Source organism: Ranitomeya imitator, chromosome 1 (assembly GCF_032444005.1).
Source record: "Ranitomeya imitator isolate aRanImi1 chromosome 1, aRanImi1.pri, whole genome shotgun sequence".
Taxonomy (NCBI): Eukaryota; Metazoa; Chordata; class Amphibia; order Anura; family Dendrobatidae; genus Ranitomeya; species Ranitomeya imitator.
In genome coordinates, this window is record NC_091282.1 from 223,707,443 (window position 1) to 223,723,274 (window position 15,832).

The 15,832-nt window shown below is 43.2% G+C and overlaps 1 long non-coding RNA gene across 1 annotated transcript in view; it reads right to left on the reverse strand.

The window, feature by feature from the left end:
- Positions 1 to 12,533, reverse strand: part of LOC138657695 (uncharacterized) — a 38,733-nt gene extending 26,200 nt beyond the window's left edge. Inside the window, exon 1 of the long non-coding RNA XR_011317140.1 lies at positions 12,437 to 12,533. This is a non-coding gene — a long non-coding RNA (uncharacterized lncRNA). The remainder of the gene's footprint in view (positions 1 to 12,436) is intronic.
- Positions 12,534 to 15,832: the final 3,299 nt, after the last annotated feature.

The window sequence follows — 15,832 nt, forward strand, 5'->3', positions numbered from 1 at the left end:
TTCTGGTTGCTTTATGTTTAAATCTTCTCAATTATTTGGCAGTTAATGTGCATGTTTTTTTCTCAACATATTTTTTGCAACCCTATGGACTATTTGTCACAAAACGTTTTATGGTTCTGTGATCACTTTCCAATACCTTAGCAATTTCATGAGTGCTGTGTCCATATTTAATCTCACTCATATTAGCGTATAACACGGCCGAATGCTATCTGTGTTATTGGACATCACTTGACCCAATGTTACACTTTGGAGCAGTGCAGATCTGCAATTTTTTTCTCATGTCGATTCCGCATCATATCGATTCAGCATGCTGCGGGTGCATCCGGTGATCAGATCACATGCACCCATACAAGTCTATGGGTAAGTGTGAAACATTGGGTTGCACTTGGTTGTCGCCTGAGTGTAGTCCAACATCCACGGACAGAGACAATGGAGAAGATGAAAAAATTAAGTTCTCCATATTGTCAATACCTGTGCTCCAATTAACACGACACACAGATCAAACTCTCACAAAGTTCGATTTAACTGTCATTAGCATTATCGGCCTTATCTCCCGAGATCTTGTCTCCCAAGTTCTCAATCTGCACATGCACCGCCTCCGAAGGCCAATTTCCCAAAGCCCACCACAGGGAAATCTACGGGAAAGAAGATTTCGCTAACCACTGCCGACATCAGGCACTAATGCATTGCACCGTTCCCATCACCGCTGACCTGAAGCAGCAACCTTGCCTCCTGTGACCCCGCTCCACCACCACCCCATTAAGCTCAATTCGGATTATAAGACGCACCCCAAATTTGGAGACAAAAACTTCATTTTCTTGAACAATTTGAAGGTTGCCAAAACTTTTGGCCATGACTGTATGTGAAAAGACAGCTTTATTCTTTGGATCAATGCGATTACAACTATACCAGATTTATATTTTTTGTTTCTTTATGTATCACTGCTTCTATACGCAAAAATTACTTTTTTATTAAAAATTGTTTTTACATCATACTTTTCCAAGAGCTACAACTTTTTTATTTAAAATAGAAATTTTATTGATGATTATATTAAAAACAGTTTATATCATCATATCAATAAATAAATACATAAAATACATGTAAAAGAAGAAAAAAAGGGTTTCAAGTTACACCTAGTGTCGCGTCAAAAGGCGGTTTTAAATTGATCAAAAAGGCATACTTAAACTACATGCATATAAATATGTGCAAAAATAGCCAGCAGTAGAAAAATAAGCAGTAAAGTTACTGATAATAAACATGTAAAGAAAGGCTACCAGCTGCAGCAAAATATTTGCAAAATAAACAGGGTGATAGATATATTAAAAGGCACTTATAACACTGCCAAACATAGAGAAATCATAGGGGCCTCCTATTCATATAAACTGTCAAGTGCTCAGTAAATAAAGGCACCCAAATGACACTTCATTAACATAATAATTATCAAAACCAGCCTGATAGAGTTGTATTGTAATCCGACCCAGACTCCTTTAAAGTGCATGCAAATGAGAGAAGATAGCCGTAATAAGAATCAAAATGACCATTGTAAACCAACCTTAGGAACGGACGTGAGAAACAACCCCAACACGCGTTTCACTGATGTGCTTCTTTGGGGGGGCACACACACACAGTGGAGCCTGCTCAGCAGAGACGTTGGTCCCAGCGTCTGGCTCAGGCAGATACTGTGCGCTGCTGTGCACCACTAGGAAGGTCCTGGAGAGCTTTCTCTATAGAAGGTTTACATGGCCGCACGGCCATGCGCTAGTATCAACCTATGTTTATGAGCTTAGCTACCTTGTGGTCAGTGTCTGCATGTGTTCAGGGTCGGCTGTATAGCCACTAGAATTCCGGTACCTCCGCAGAGGAGTTCGTGTGTGTGAATTTAGGGCTGGCATATAGCCACTAGAATTCCGGCACCTCTGGGGCACAGCGTTATCCTAATCTCGGTGACTCTGTGAAGCAACAGAGTTTGCTCCTATACAGACCGGGTGACGGAACCTGTGTCTATTCAGGCATTATACCACCATATAGTGCTGCCATTTACTAGCAGCAGGTTCCACTCTTGCACGGTGAACCCCAGGCTGCGAATGCACCTATATTTACTCGGTGCGTTCCGTCAGCCTTAACATATATACCACCAAAATGTGACAGAAAGGATATAATACTCTATGGATGAGTAATCTAATCCATAAATATTTTTTATGCTTTTTGTAAGTTTTACATACCACCGTAATGCAAAAATAACCATGATAAACTATATAGATGAGTCAGTGAATCCATAAAAAAATGTTGTACGTAAATATTTTGAAAGTGTACTTTATGTACTTATACACTCATAAAGGATTTGCAGAAAGTGAAAAGGCAGTAAAAAATTATAAGGCAACATCTGTAGGGCCTTATAGAAATATTTTTTAAGTGTAATTGCTGTACTCCTACACTCATAAAGGCTTTGCACAAAGTTCCTGAGCTGTAACTGACCTGGCTTCAGGTTGTGCCGGAGCCCCTGTGTCTCCTGCACCATCGGTTGCTCACGTATAGGAGATGGTGAACCCCAAGGACAGTATGATCTTTCAAGGGTGGGAGCAGCCCTGTCTCGAGACACCTTAAGGAGCTTCTCCCAGGCCTGTTAATTTCTCATGAAGGATGATCATTTTCACTTCCTTCTGGGATCACTCTCACTGCATACCAGTGATGTTGCCCATCCATTTTGAGAAACGTGACCCTAGTTTCAGCTGTCAGCTCTTGCAGTCTTCGAGGCGAGTGTTCTGACTCTACTGCCCAATGGTTGATCGAGATGTGATTGTGCGTGACAAACTCTTCAATATACCCCTTTCTCTGCTGATGGTCATAAGTAGCTACCACCCCAAGATGCCAACTCTTGGTACATTAAGCTAGTGGGCCCAATAACATATTTCCAGAACAGGTCCTGGATTGCCTTCTTGTCTCTTCTGATCAGCTTAGGCGCCATAGTCCTCTCACCAGTTCCTGAATTCTGGCTCTCCCATTTGCAGTCTGCAAGAACCTCAGTGGTAGAGGATGTGGCCTAGGTTTGGGCCTTCCTGGGTCTGGAATGTCGGCCGGATCAGAACCACAGGCTCCTGCCACCTCAGCTGTTGCACCAGGTTCCTCTGGCTCCAATATTCCTCCGGTCACTCCCTCGGGTGTCTCGCATGCTTCTGCTGTCTTTGTCACCCACTAAGCACATTATGTATGAATGACTAATTGAATACAGTAAAACATTTTAAAACATTTTTGGAGTGCTATAAATCACAGAAATGTACCACAGACCACATAAAACTATATGGCTGAGAAATGTATTCATATATGGCTGAGAAATGTATTCATAAATATAGAAATGTATACATATATTCAGATGCAGGAGTCTGATCCAGACTCTAGTCTGATCCATGCATTTTTCAAATTCCATCTTTCAAATTACATATTTCTATTTACTTTGAATTAGACTGAAATCTAGAATGCATTTGGCCACTCAACACTCCTTTAATTTTATCGTCATCATCATCATCATCATCACCATCTGTACCATCTAATCAAGCTGTTTTCCTCTTCCCACAGGTATGCACTGAATGTCTCCAGCTTTGCCCAGCTCCTGAATGTCTATGTGAACTGTACTTAGCTTTCTCTAGTATGTACTGAATGTCTCCAGCTTTGCCTAGTTCCTGAATGTCTATGTGAACTGCATTTAGCTTTCTCTGATATGCACTGAATGTCTCCAGCTTTTCCTAGCTCCTGAATGTCTATGTGAACTGCACTTAGCTTTCTCTAGTATGTACTGAATGTCTCCAGCTTTGCCTAGCTCCTGAATGTCTATGTGAACTGCATTTAGCTTTCTCTGGTATGCATTGAATGTCTACAGCTGTACCTAGCTCCTGAGTGTCTATGTGAACTGCATTTAGCTTTCTCTGGTATGCACTGAATGTCTCCAGGTATGCCTAGCTCCTGAATGTCTATGTGAACTGCATTTAGCTTTCTCTGGTATGCACTGCTCACCCTTCACATTGGATTCATAATGTATTTCACTTCTCTTGTGTCTTCCATGCATACCTCTGAGCGGTCAGTCTAACCGCTAATGGCGGGCATTTATGGGGGGCATTTATTACTTTTTATTTAACTCTGAACATGTGTTCTGGCCACACACCCCCACATCCACTCACAGCTGAGTCCTCTTAGTAGCAGATATATTCAGATCCAGGAGTCTGATCCAGACGTTGTCTGATCCATGCACCTTTCAAATTACATCTTTCAAATTACATATTTCTAATTAATTTGAATTAGACTGAATTGGAATGGAATTGACTGGAAGGTAACAGAATACCAAACCACTACAATTTTTTGGTTTCTTTTCTCTTTCACCCCATACTACTTTCCTTTTTACAATCTCCTGCAATCCTTCCACCTTGTAAAGAACTACTCATTTCTCCCTCAATACTCCCCAGCCATCTCACCTTCTCCTTAGTACTGTTCCTCCATATATAATCATTTCTTCTCCAGACACACACAGCCACATCATGTCCTATTCTGCTCCCACCTTCTAACGCACTGTCTGCTACTCCGCATCTCTGGTGATGTATCCCCAAATCCCGGCTCCCTTAACAGATCCCCACACTCATTTCTAACCCCCTGCCACAATCCTCTACACGTTTTCGAAACCATGATGACCTCATACCCATTCATCCAGCCCCCACTGCCCCGGTCCACTTACCTGGAGCACTATGGAACGCATGCTCTGTCTGCAACAAACTGCCATTTATCCATGACCTCTTCATCACCAACAAACTATACTTCCTTGGCTTCACTGAAACCTGGCTCACCCCCTCTGACTCAGCCTCTCCAGCTGCGCTTTCCTATGGTGGATTCAACCTCTACTCTTCCCTCGTTTGAGGTGCACTCCGCACGCATCTATTCCCCCTCCAACCTCCACCTGGCTGTCATCTACCACCCCCCAGAACTAGCCATCTCCACCTTTCTCGACCACCTCACCACCTGGCTCCTTCATTTCCTCTCTGCTGACATCCCCGCTATCATCATGGGTGACTTCAACATCCCCATTGATACTTTCACCTCAGCTGCCTCTAAACTTTTATCGCTCACTGCCTCACTCAATGGTCCTCCGAGGCCACTCACAAAGATGGCTACATGCTGGACCTCATCTTCTCCCGCCTCTGCTCTGTTACTAATCTCATTAACTCACCCCTCCCCCTGTCTGACCACAAACTACTGACATTCTCTTCCCTCTCCTCTCCTTGTGTGCAACCCCCACTCCACAAACTCACTCACCCTTGCAGAAATCTCAAACACCTTGATTTATAATCACTCTCTGAGTCACTTCTCTCTCTTACAGACATAGCCCCCCCTTCATGACACAGATTCTGCTGCCTCTTTTTATAACACCACAATAACAGCACCACTGGATTCGGTCACCCCGCTCATCCATAGCAAAACTCGTACAATCAACAGGCAGCCCTGGCTGAACAGCCTGACCAAAGAATTGAAAGGGCTTCCAGGGTCGCTGAGCGGAGATGGAAGCGATCCTGCTCTGCCAACCGCTTCACTGCATACAAGCAGCCCCTCGCCAGCTTCAAGTCCATGCTCACTGCCGGAAAACAAACTTACTTCTCATCTCTCATATCCTCCCTGTCTTACAACCCTAGACAGCTTTTTAACACTTTCAATTCTCTTCTCCATCCCCCTGCAACTCCTCTCTCCCCTCTCATTTCTGCTAAAGACTTTGCCTCTTTCTTTAAATAGAAGAGCGATACAATCAGAGAAAGCTTTGGCCCACAGCGCCCAATGCCCCTCTTAGCTGCTCCACCCTGTTCCTCCAAAACCAGCTTCTCCACCATGACAGAAGATCAGCTGTCCACCCTCCTGTCAAGATCACACCTCACCACTTGCACGCTTGACCCGCTCCTGTCCCACCTTATCCCTAACCTTGCCATGGTCTTCATCCCAACCCTAACACACCTCTTCAACCTCTCACTCACAACAGGTGTCTTCCCCTCATCCTTCAAACATGCCAAGATCACATCCATCTTCAAAAAGCCCTCCCTCGACCCATCTTCTATGTCTAGCTATCGCCCGATATCTCTTCTCCATTATGCCTCAAAACTACTGGAACAACATGTCCATCAAGAACTGTCCTCCCACCTCTCCTCCTTTTCACTCTTTGACCGGTTACAATCTGGCTTCCAACCCCATCACTCAACTGAAGCTGCCCTGTTGTGAATTCTGCTCTTGGGTTCCCTCCAGTGGTTGTTGGTGGGAATGCAGTTGTCTCTGACTCGCAGTCCTGGCCAGGTGTATCGGATAATTACAATTCTGACTGGGATATTTAGGTGTGCAGGATCCTTTAGCCCTTGCCAGTTGTCAATGTTTCTTTGGAAATATTGGATCTCTGCCTGGCCTCTCCTGCTTATCTGCCAGTTCAGCAAAGATAAGTGTCTGTTTCTTTTCCTGTGGCACACATGCAGTGGGCTTATTTTCAGTACTGTTCGTTTGTTTGTCTTTTGTCCAGATTAGACTGTGTCTGTGTTTTCTCAGTCTGGTTGGTTTCACTGGAGTTGCAGATATACGCTCCTACATCTTTAGTTAGATGTAGGAAGTTTTTTGTATATTCTGCTGTGGATTTTTGAAGGGTTTTATACTGACCGCACAGAACTCTGTCCTATCCTGTCCTATCCAGCTAGAGTGGCCTCCTGTGCTAAATCCTGTTTTTTCTGCCTGTGTATGTTTTTTCCTCTCCGACTCACCGCCAATATTTGTGGGGGACTGTCTATCCTTTGGGGATTTTCTCTGAGGCAAGACAGTATTCCGATTTCCATCTTTAGGGGTATTTAGTTCTCCGGCTGTGATGAGGTGTCTAGGTGTGTTAGGTACACTCCACGGCTACTTCTAGTTGCGGTGTTAAGTTCAGGTTTGCGGTCAGTATAGTGGCCACTTTCTCCAGTGAAAGTTCTCATGCAGCTCCAAGGTCACCGGATCAAAACACTGCCCTAACTAAAGTCACCAATGACCTACTAACTGCCAAGAGCAAGCGACACTACTCTGTCCTCCTTCTCCTGGACCTGTCTTCTGCCTTTGACTTCCTTCTGCTACAGATCCTCTCATCTCTTGGTATCACAGACTTAGCCCTATCCTGGATCTCATCATATCTAACAGACCGAACATTCCGTGCCTCCCTCTCCCACACCACCTCCTCACCTCACCCCTTGTCTGTCGGTGTTCCTCAAGGCTCTGTTCTAGGACCCCTACTCTTCTCCATCTACACCTTCAACCTGGGACAGCTCATAGAATCCCACGGTATGCAGTATCATCTCTACGCCTATGACACGCAGATCTACCTATCCGGACCTGACCTCACCTCCTTACTTACCAAAATCCCACACTGTCTGTCTGCTATCTCGGCCTTCTTTTCTGCTCACTTTCTAAAACTGAACATGGTCAAAACAGAATTCATCATTTTCCCCATCTCACTCTACCCCTCCACCAGACCTATCCATCAATGTCAATGGCTGCTCATTTTCCCTAGTCCCACACACCCGGTGCCTCGGGTTGATTCTCGACTCTGCCCTCTCTTTCAAACCACATATCCAAGCCCTTGCCTCCTCCTGCCATCTCAAACTCAAAAATATTTCCCGGATCCACGCATTCATTGACCATGACACCACAAAAACACTAGTGCATGCCCTTATCATCTCCCGCCTTGACTACTGCAACCTCCTACTCTCTGGCCTCCACTCTAGCACTCTGGTACCACTCCAGTCCATCCAACACGCTGCTGGCCGACTAATCTATCTGTCTCCCTGCTATTCCCCAGCCTCTCCCCTATGCCAAGCCCTTCACTGGCTTCCTATCGCCCAGAGACTCCAGTTCAAAACCCTTACTATGACATACAAAGCCATCCACAACCTGTCTCCTCCATACATCTGCGACATGGTCTCCCGGTACTTACTTACACGCAACCTCCGATCCTCTCAAGATCTCCTTCTCTACTCCCCTCTCATCTCTTCTTCCCACAACCGCATCCAAGACTTTCCCATGCTTCCCCCATACTCTGGAATGCTCTGCCACAACACATCAGACTCTCGCTTACCATAGAAACCTTCAAAAAGAACCTGAAGACTCACCTCTTCCGACAAGCCTACAGCCTGTAGTGATCCTCAACCTACCGAACCACCACACCACCAGCTCTACCCTCTCCTAGTGTATCCTCACCCATCCCCTGCAGACTGTGAGCCCTCGCGTGCAGGGTCCTCCCTCCTTCTGTACCTGTTAGTGCCTTGTTTTTTGCTCATGTTTAATGTATTTGTCTATGTTTGCCCCCTTTTCACATGTAAAATGCCATGGAATAAATGGTGCTATAAAAATGTATAATAATAAAAAAAGTATCTCAACAAAATTGTTCTCAGTTTTAAAGATCACAGAAATGTACCCGGACCATATATAATACTGTATGGCTGAAAAATATAACCCTTCAAAAATTTTAAATGTTTTCTCTTTTTTTAAAGATCACAGAAATATACCCAACCCATGTAATACTGTATGGCTGAGAAATGTAGAGCTACAAAATTTTTACATGCTTTTTTCAGTTTTAGAGATTACAGAGATGCGCTCCACACTATGGAATTGTGTATGAGTGAGAAAGTTTAACCCAGGAAAATGTTTCAACAATTTTAGGACTGTTATATAACACAAAAAATGGCCTTAAAGCACGTAATACTTGATGGCTCAAAATATATTCCATTTTTTGAGCCCATCCAAAAAAAAGCTGCAGCTATATATTTTCCAACGGACTACACAGCCCTAATCCCTGTCTACAGACTGTATTCTGTGACTCTCCCTTCTCCTGCGACTCTCTCTCCCTCCCTAGGCTAAATGCAGATTTTATGTGGCACAAAGAGAAAACCAAACCATTAGCTGTTAGAAGGGCTGTTAGTATGATGGCTCGGCTTCAGCACCAGTATATATACTACAGACCTTTGATTCGTTATACTGTGAACACACAGGCCTAGACAAGCACTCTACCTCCAATATGAAGTTTCACAGAGCTGTACAATGGTGTCAGTGTGCTAAGCCAGGCGGTGCCTGTTCTTTTTAACCCATGATGATGTGACATGACCAGCCAATCACAGTAATGCTATAGCCAAGATGGCTACGGCATTAAATTGACATGCAGGCAATCCCTGCATGCTTATAGGCTGTGTAACTGGCACCAAAAATGCGGGGCGTGGATTCGAGTTTTAAATAGAGCTCTGCCCAATATTCGCAGAGTAACGAGGACATCCAAGCACTGTGATGCTGGAGTGATAACTGAGTATCACTGGGCATGTTTGTTCATCCCTATGTTGGATGTGTCATCCACACAAAGCAGAGTAGGAGGATGGTATCACAAGTAGAGAGGAAGTGTCAGACCTAGAAGAGCGACACCCATCGGACCAGACCGCCCCGTAGGTGAGTATCATAAAAGGTCTTTTTTTTGTTCTACAAGGTGGCTTGGAGACATATACATCATTCCAGAATGCTGTAACACAGGGTTGAAAGGTGGCGACCGTAGGTTATATGGGAAAACCAGGTGACAGGTTCCCTTAAATAAGGAATCCTCTCCCTCTTGCTACCATCTAAAGGAGATAATCTGCCCCAATGCCACAGGATGACAGCTGTCATATGCAGCTAACATCCACAGCATTTTCTCCCTTAAGAGAACCTTATTAGTTTAAATTCTATAGTTTAGACTTAATCACTTAAAATACCACTTAAAAACATAAAAAATAAAAAGACATATAACATAAAGCTCACAAGGAACTATGTCATAATCATGGTTAAAACTAAAAATTGGTGATCGATGCACGTTAGTTATATAATAACATAGGTTGAATAAAAGAAACTGGTCCATCCATGAAGTTCATGCTATCTCCACCAGTTACACAGTTTGTAGCACTATACTAGTTATAACCCATTATGTTATTTGTTGTGAGAATAGGGTTCAGCTTTTTATACATTTTGTTATAGTATCTGGCATCACTACCATTTGCAGTAGTGCATTCCAGAGTCTAACTATTCTAACTGTAAAGAACCGTTTCCTATTTATCCATTTCCTATTTAGCTGCTGTAATCGCCTTTTTTCTACATATAATCAATAAGCTTGTTGTTGTAGGTCACACAGATCAAAGTAGAACATGTCTCCATTTTTTTTGCAGACAAATAGCATGAAAGGTACATTGATTGTAAAGGGTCTGTGATCTATCTGTAAAAAAAAATGTATATGTTGTGTACCAAAAAGGTGTGAAAGAGCCCTTACTAACAATTTTATGGAGAAAGTTCTTTATAAAAAGTACTGTTTGAAACTATTTTGTATTTTTGGGAATATCATATTTCTGACTAACCTTGAATAACATATCTGGCTCTTGGCTCAGGATGGGTGGATCTATTGTTAGCAGTTCCATCATGTAACAGCATGAATATGTATATTCTTTTGTTATTGGACTTAGAGGTGACCTTGATTTGTCTTTCTATTTACAAGTGGCTCATTTAAATGGCTTTCTATATAGAGTTCTACAGTATACTGCTGATCAATGCATTACTTCTGCATAAATATAGGAAACATTAAATTAGATCATTTTCCTGGCACATGATACAGTTTCAATCTGCCAAAGGCAATGATTAATTAGGTATCAATGCTAGAAAGCTGCCATTTGGCTAACTTGTAATTGCATATTCAGAATGATTTTGGATTTTCTTTACCATTTAACAAATTTTAGACATTTTATTTGTTCACGTAATGCATAATGCACTATTATGTTACAGTCAGATGACTGAATAAATTAGGACAGCTAGCAGATATGGTAATTGATCATGAAACTAGGGTTTATTAAGACAAAGGTATAAACTTGCTAAGTTATGCACCTTGCATGAGAAACTTGTGCGGTGGTTCGGTGTCGGTGAGCCCCTTTAAGTATATAGGATGTATTTGTTCACCTAATGCATACAGGCAGCATTATGTAACAGTCAGATGACTGAATATATTAGGGCAGGTAGCTTATATGGTAATTGATTATGAAACTAGGGTGTATTAATACAAAGACATAAACTTACTAAGCTATAAACCTTGCATGAGAAACTTGTGTGGTGGTTCGGCATTGGTGAGCCCCTGTAAGTATATAGGATGTAGCGCCTCTTATTGGCAGAATGATTTACACACTCGGATGGTGGAAGGAAAGATGGTATAAATAGCAGACCGTACAAAAAAGCTTAGTCATGAAGAAGTTACTAGTCTGATTGTTCCACTTGAATGGGGTATTTAGAACAACAATGGACTTGCACTGGCGACAATTTATATATTTATTAATATTAATATTATATATTTATACACACCCTGCTGGCAACTCCTCAGAAGCTTTATATTTTCCTTGGGACAGTCATTGTGTCACCTTTAATACATCACTACAATCACTCACTTAGTGCTTAGTTTAAAGGTACCGTTACACTAAACGACTTACCAACGATCACGACCAGTGATACGACCTGGCCGTGATCGTTGGTAAGTCGTTGTGTGGTCGCTGGGGAGCTGTCACACAGACATCTCTCTCTACAGCGACCAACAATCAGGGGGAAGACTTCGGCATAGTTGAAACTGTCTTCAACGATGCCGAAGTCCCCGGGTAACCAGGGTAAACATCGGGTTACTAAGTGCAGGGCCGCTCTTAGTAACCCGATATTTATCCTGGTTACCATTGTAAAAGTTAAAAAAAAAAACAGTACATACTTACATTCCGATGTCTGTCACGTCCCCCACCGTCAGCTTCCCGCACTGACTGTGTCAGCAACGCCGGCCATAAAGTAGAGCACAGCGGTTACGTCACCACTGTGCTCTGCTTTACGGCCGGCTCCACTGACAGTCAGTGCAGGGAAGCTGACGGCGGGGGACGCGACAGACATCGGAATGTAAGTATGTACTGTTTTTTTTTTTTACTTTTACAATGGTAATCAGGGTAAATATCGGGTTACTAAGAGCGGCCCTGCGCTTAGTAACCCGATATTTACCCTGGTTACAAGTGAACACATCGCTGGATCGGTGTCACACACACCGATCCAGCGATGACAGCGGGTGATCAGCGACCAAAAAAAGGTCCTGATCATTCCCCACGACCAACGATCGTTGGTCGCTGTCACACATAAAGGAGATCGTTAGCAAGATCGTTGCTACGTCACAAAAAGCGTGACGTTGCAACGATATCGTTAACCCTACTCTTTAGCCTCATGACACCAATACATGCACTCCTACTCACTCAATTAGTGCAACATATGAGAATATATGTACTGATCTGCAGCAACACATAATAGAACATTTACCCACTGACAAAACTCAACAATGCAATTTTTATATGTTATAAAACTCACTGAAAACATTAAAAAAACATACCCCTGACTGATGATTTCCCAATGAATGGAGTCTCTCTGGTGCCATCTCCATTGTTTGCTTCATCATTGTCTGTATCAGTGTTCCCTAGAGCCGTATCCTAAATTACAAAGATGGAAAACCATTTTAAGGCCTTGCATGTCAGTCTCAAAAAGCAATGCTTCTTTATGCTTGATAAATGATACCCTAGCACTGCAAAGTGTTTACCAAGCTGACAATACTCCAGGGTACAATTTCAGTGAATGGGCTAACCAGTGCTGACAGCACACAAACTCCACAGTTAGCACTGGCTTTGCCGTAATGTGGCAATGCAAAAAACGATCAATGGTAAGTGGTAACTCATATGCTTAAATGCTGAACAAGTGTGTATCATCCATCAATAATTCACATTTTAATATTGCAGAACAGAAATGAAGACTCTCATTGGCAAAGCATTGCGACATTTACTTAGTATGTGCTCATATTACACTAGAAATATTAATAATACTGTCCTCGAGGTCCTGTGGATATTTCTCATATTTCTGTAACAGCTGAGCTTCATGTGGACAGAAATCTATATTTTACTTCTAAAAAATTCAGGATTTCAGATAATCTGCACAAATCTTTCTTAGCCATAAGTACTCGCAGGACATTTATCTTCACCCCGAGTGTCCAACATGTCTTAGTATTCAGTGAAGCACTTATGGCGAAGGTCAATACATTTATATGCGTCTGATTAATCTTCTTTATACACATTACTGCTCTGAAACACAGCGGTCCAGACAGCAGCTCAAATTTACGGAATATTTATACTTTAAAAGATAGTGTTAAGACGCACAGAACTTTATAAAGCCCATGGAGGAAGGGCTAGAGGCAAATGGGCAAATGTATTCATGCGCTCGATTGTAGCCCAATGTAATATGTACAGAGAACAGGCTCCTAGGTGAGATATCCAAACAGCGGCTTTCTCCATTCCTGGAAGTAATTATGTTAGTGGAGTGTGGGAAGTCAGATGTCACAGCGCAGGACCCGGTAGCTGCTGTTTATTGGAACACAAGAGCCCTTTTACTGTATTACATTTATCTGAAGGTAAAGTGTTTGCCAGCACGTGTCAATCTCATTCTATTCAGCAGAGCATACAAGCTGAAACCAGTGTTAGTCCCATGTACCAGGTTCTGCTTCCTCAGCAAACTGTGAGAGAGGTGATTTAATTGTTCTCTAACCATGCTATGGATTTTTATATCTACAATTAAAAAAGGGGGCAGGCAATGTTCATATGCAAAATCCATAAGAACAAGGCACGGGTCCTTTTAATCAGATCAAGTAGCACTGTTTTACTGTTTTACGGCGCAGAACTGAAGCTTTTACATTTGTACTCATTTGCATTGTCAATTTCTCTCTGCAACGCTAAGTGCTTACGTGGGCACAAATGTACGTTTCTGCTTGAATTTTAATCCCATCCCTGGTGATGTTATTGCTTTAATATTTCCTATTAATAACTAATCAATTTACTAATTGGAAGTGAACAATTGGGAACATGAGGCCGATTGATTAAAGGGAACCTGTATCCAGGTTTGTCCCATATGAGATAAGACCACCACCTTTCAGCTCCGATATACAGCATTCTAATATGCTGTGTATATGCCCCCAATCCAGCCTGTAAAGCAAGAAAAAGACCTTTTATTATACTTACCTACGGGGCGGTGGGGTGCGAGGGTTGTCGCTGGTCTTGGTCCGATGCCTCCTTTCTTCTTGCGATGTCGTCCTCCTTATTTTGTGTGGATGACACGTCCGATGACATCCACACAGTGTCCCCGACATCGCACTCCTGAGCCGGTGTACTTCTCTGCCCTGATTAGGACAGAGTGATGTACTGCAGTGTGCATGCGCCAGGGCTCTATGACCTTTCCAGGCACATGCAGACTGCAGTACTTTTCTGTGCCCTCAACAAGGCAGAGAAGTACACCTACGCAGGAGCGCGGTGCCGAGGGCCCTGTGTGGATTATGTAGAATGCGTCATCCACGTGAAGTACAAAAGGAGGACAACATCATAAGAAGAAGGGAGGCATGGTACCAAAACAGTGATGCTCATCGAACCCGACGACCCTGTAGGGGAATATTATACAGGGTCTTTTTCTTGTCTTGCCTGCCGGATTGGGGGCATATGTACATAATATTAGAATTCTGTATATGATAGCTGAAAGGTTGTAGTCTTATCTCACATGGGACAAACCAGGTGACAGGTTCCCTTTAAGACGAACATTGGGCACGCCAGTCTTAATGAACAGGCTCACAGGAGTACGATGCACCCAATTCATTAAGTGGCGCACTCCACCTAATGAATTAGGATCATCTCCTAAATGCTGCATGCCTCCAGCAGCAATGTACTCCAGTCAGAGACTCGAATACAATTCTGGAATAAGTTGTGCCACTATGGTGGTGTAACGTTTCATGAATTTGATGGGTCGGTATAGTTACTTTACATCCTGGCCTGCCCATACTTATACCCATTTTGGAATGGCTAGCAAAGCCACCAAAAGTTGCAATACTTATGTGCAACTTTCTAGTTGCACAAAAATATTGCAAATTGTCAACTTTTTTTTATAACAGAATTTGGGCGTAAACATCTTAAAGGGGTTGTCCACTACTAGGACAACCTATTTTTAAACTAAATGTTCGACCCTGATAAAATAATAAAACCTATATTCCTTCCCATGGCAGCACTGTTCCAGTGGTGTCAGCACTCGCTGTCCTGGGGCTGTGATGTGGAGGAATGACACGTGATGCTCTGTGCCCAATCAGCGCTGGCATCACTGTCTTCGCCTTTGGGCAAACTGAACAGGAAGAGGAAGTCCAGGTTAAGCTGCAGCGCAGACTTCCTTTTCATGTTCATGTAGCGCCCCAGGGTCCTGGTCATTGCAATAATATCATTCTCCTCTAGGGGGAGTGATGTTACGTTTGGAGGCAATGAAGGAGAACTCTTTGTCAGGTAACACAATGCATGCAACATGTTCACTCTCCAGACGAGAAGGGGGAGCTCTAAGCCTGTTTAAGGTGAACTCCCCTATATAAGAACATCCTGATCTGGAGGGAAAGGGTTAAGTTCCTGTCAGGAAGACAGAGGGAGAGGAAGCAGAGGAGTCCTGTGGCCTGAAGTGCTGCAGCTCCTAGGAAACAGACGGATAGAAAGCAGAACATATTGCAGTAAGCGTGAAGGAAAGCAGAGCAAAGGAGAGGATATCAGAGGGAGATCAGCCAGGAGCAGGCTTCTACCTTCTGAGGTGCAGAAATCCGGTGGCCCGAATACTGAGGGAGTAAGGATCTCTATGCTTTACTTCAGAGACCGGCAGGACTGCTATTTCCATGGTACCTGTTGTGAATTCTGTGGTCAAGCTCCCTCCTGTGGTCATGAGTGGTACT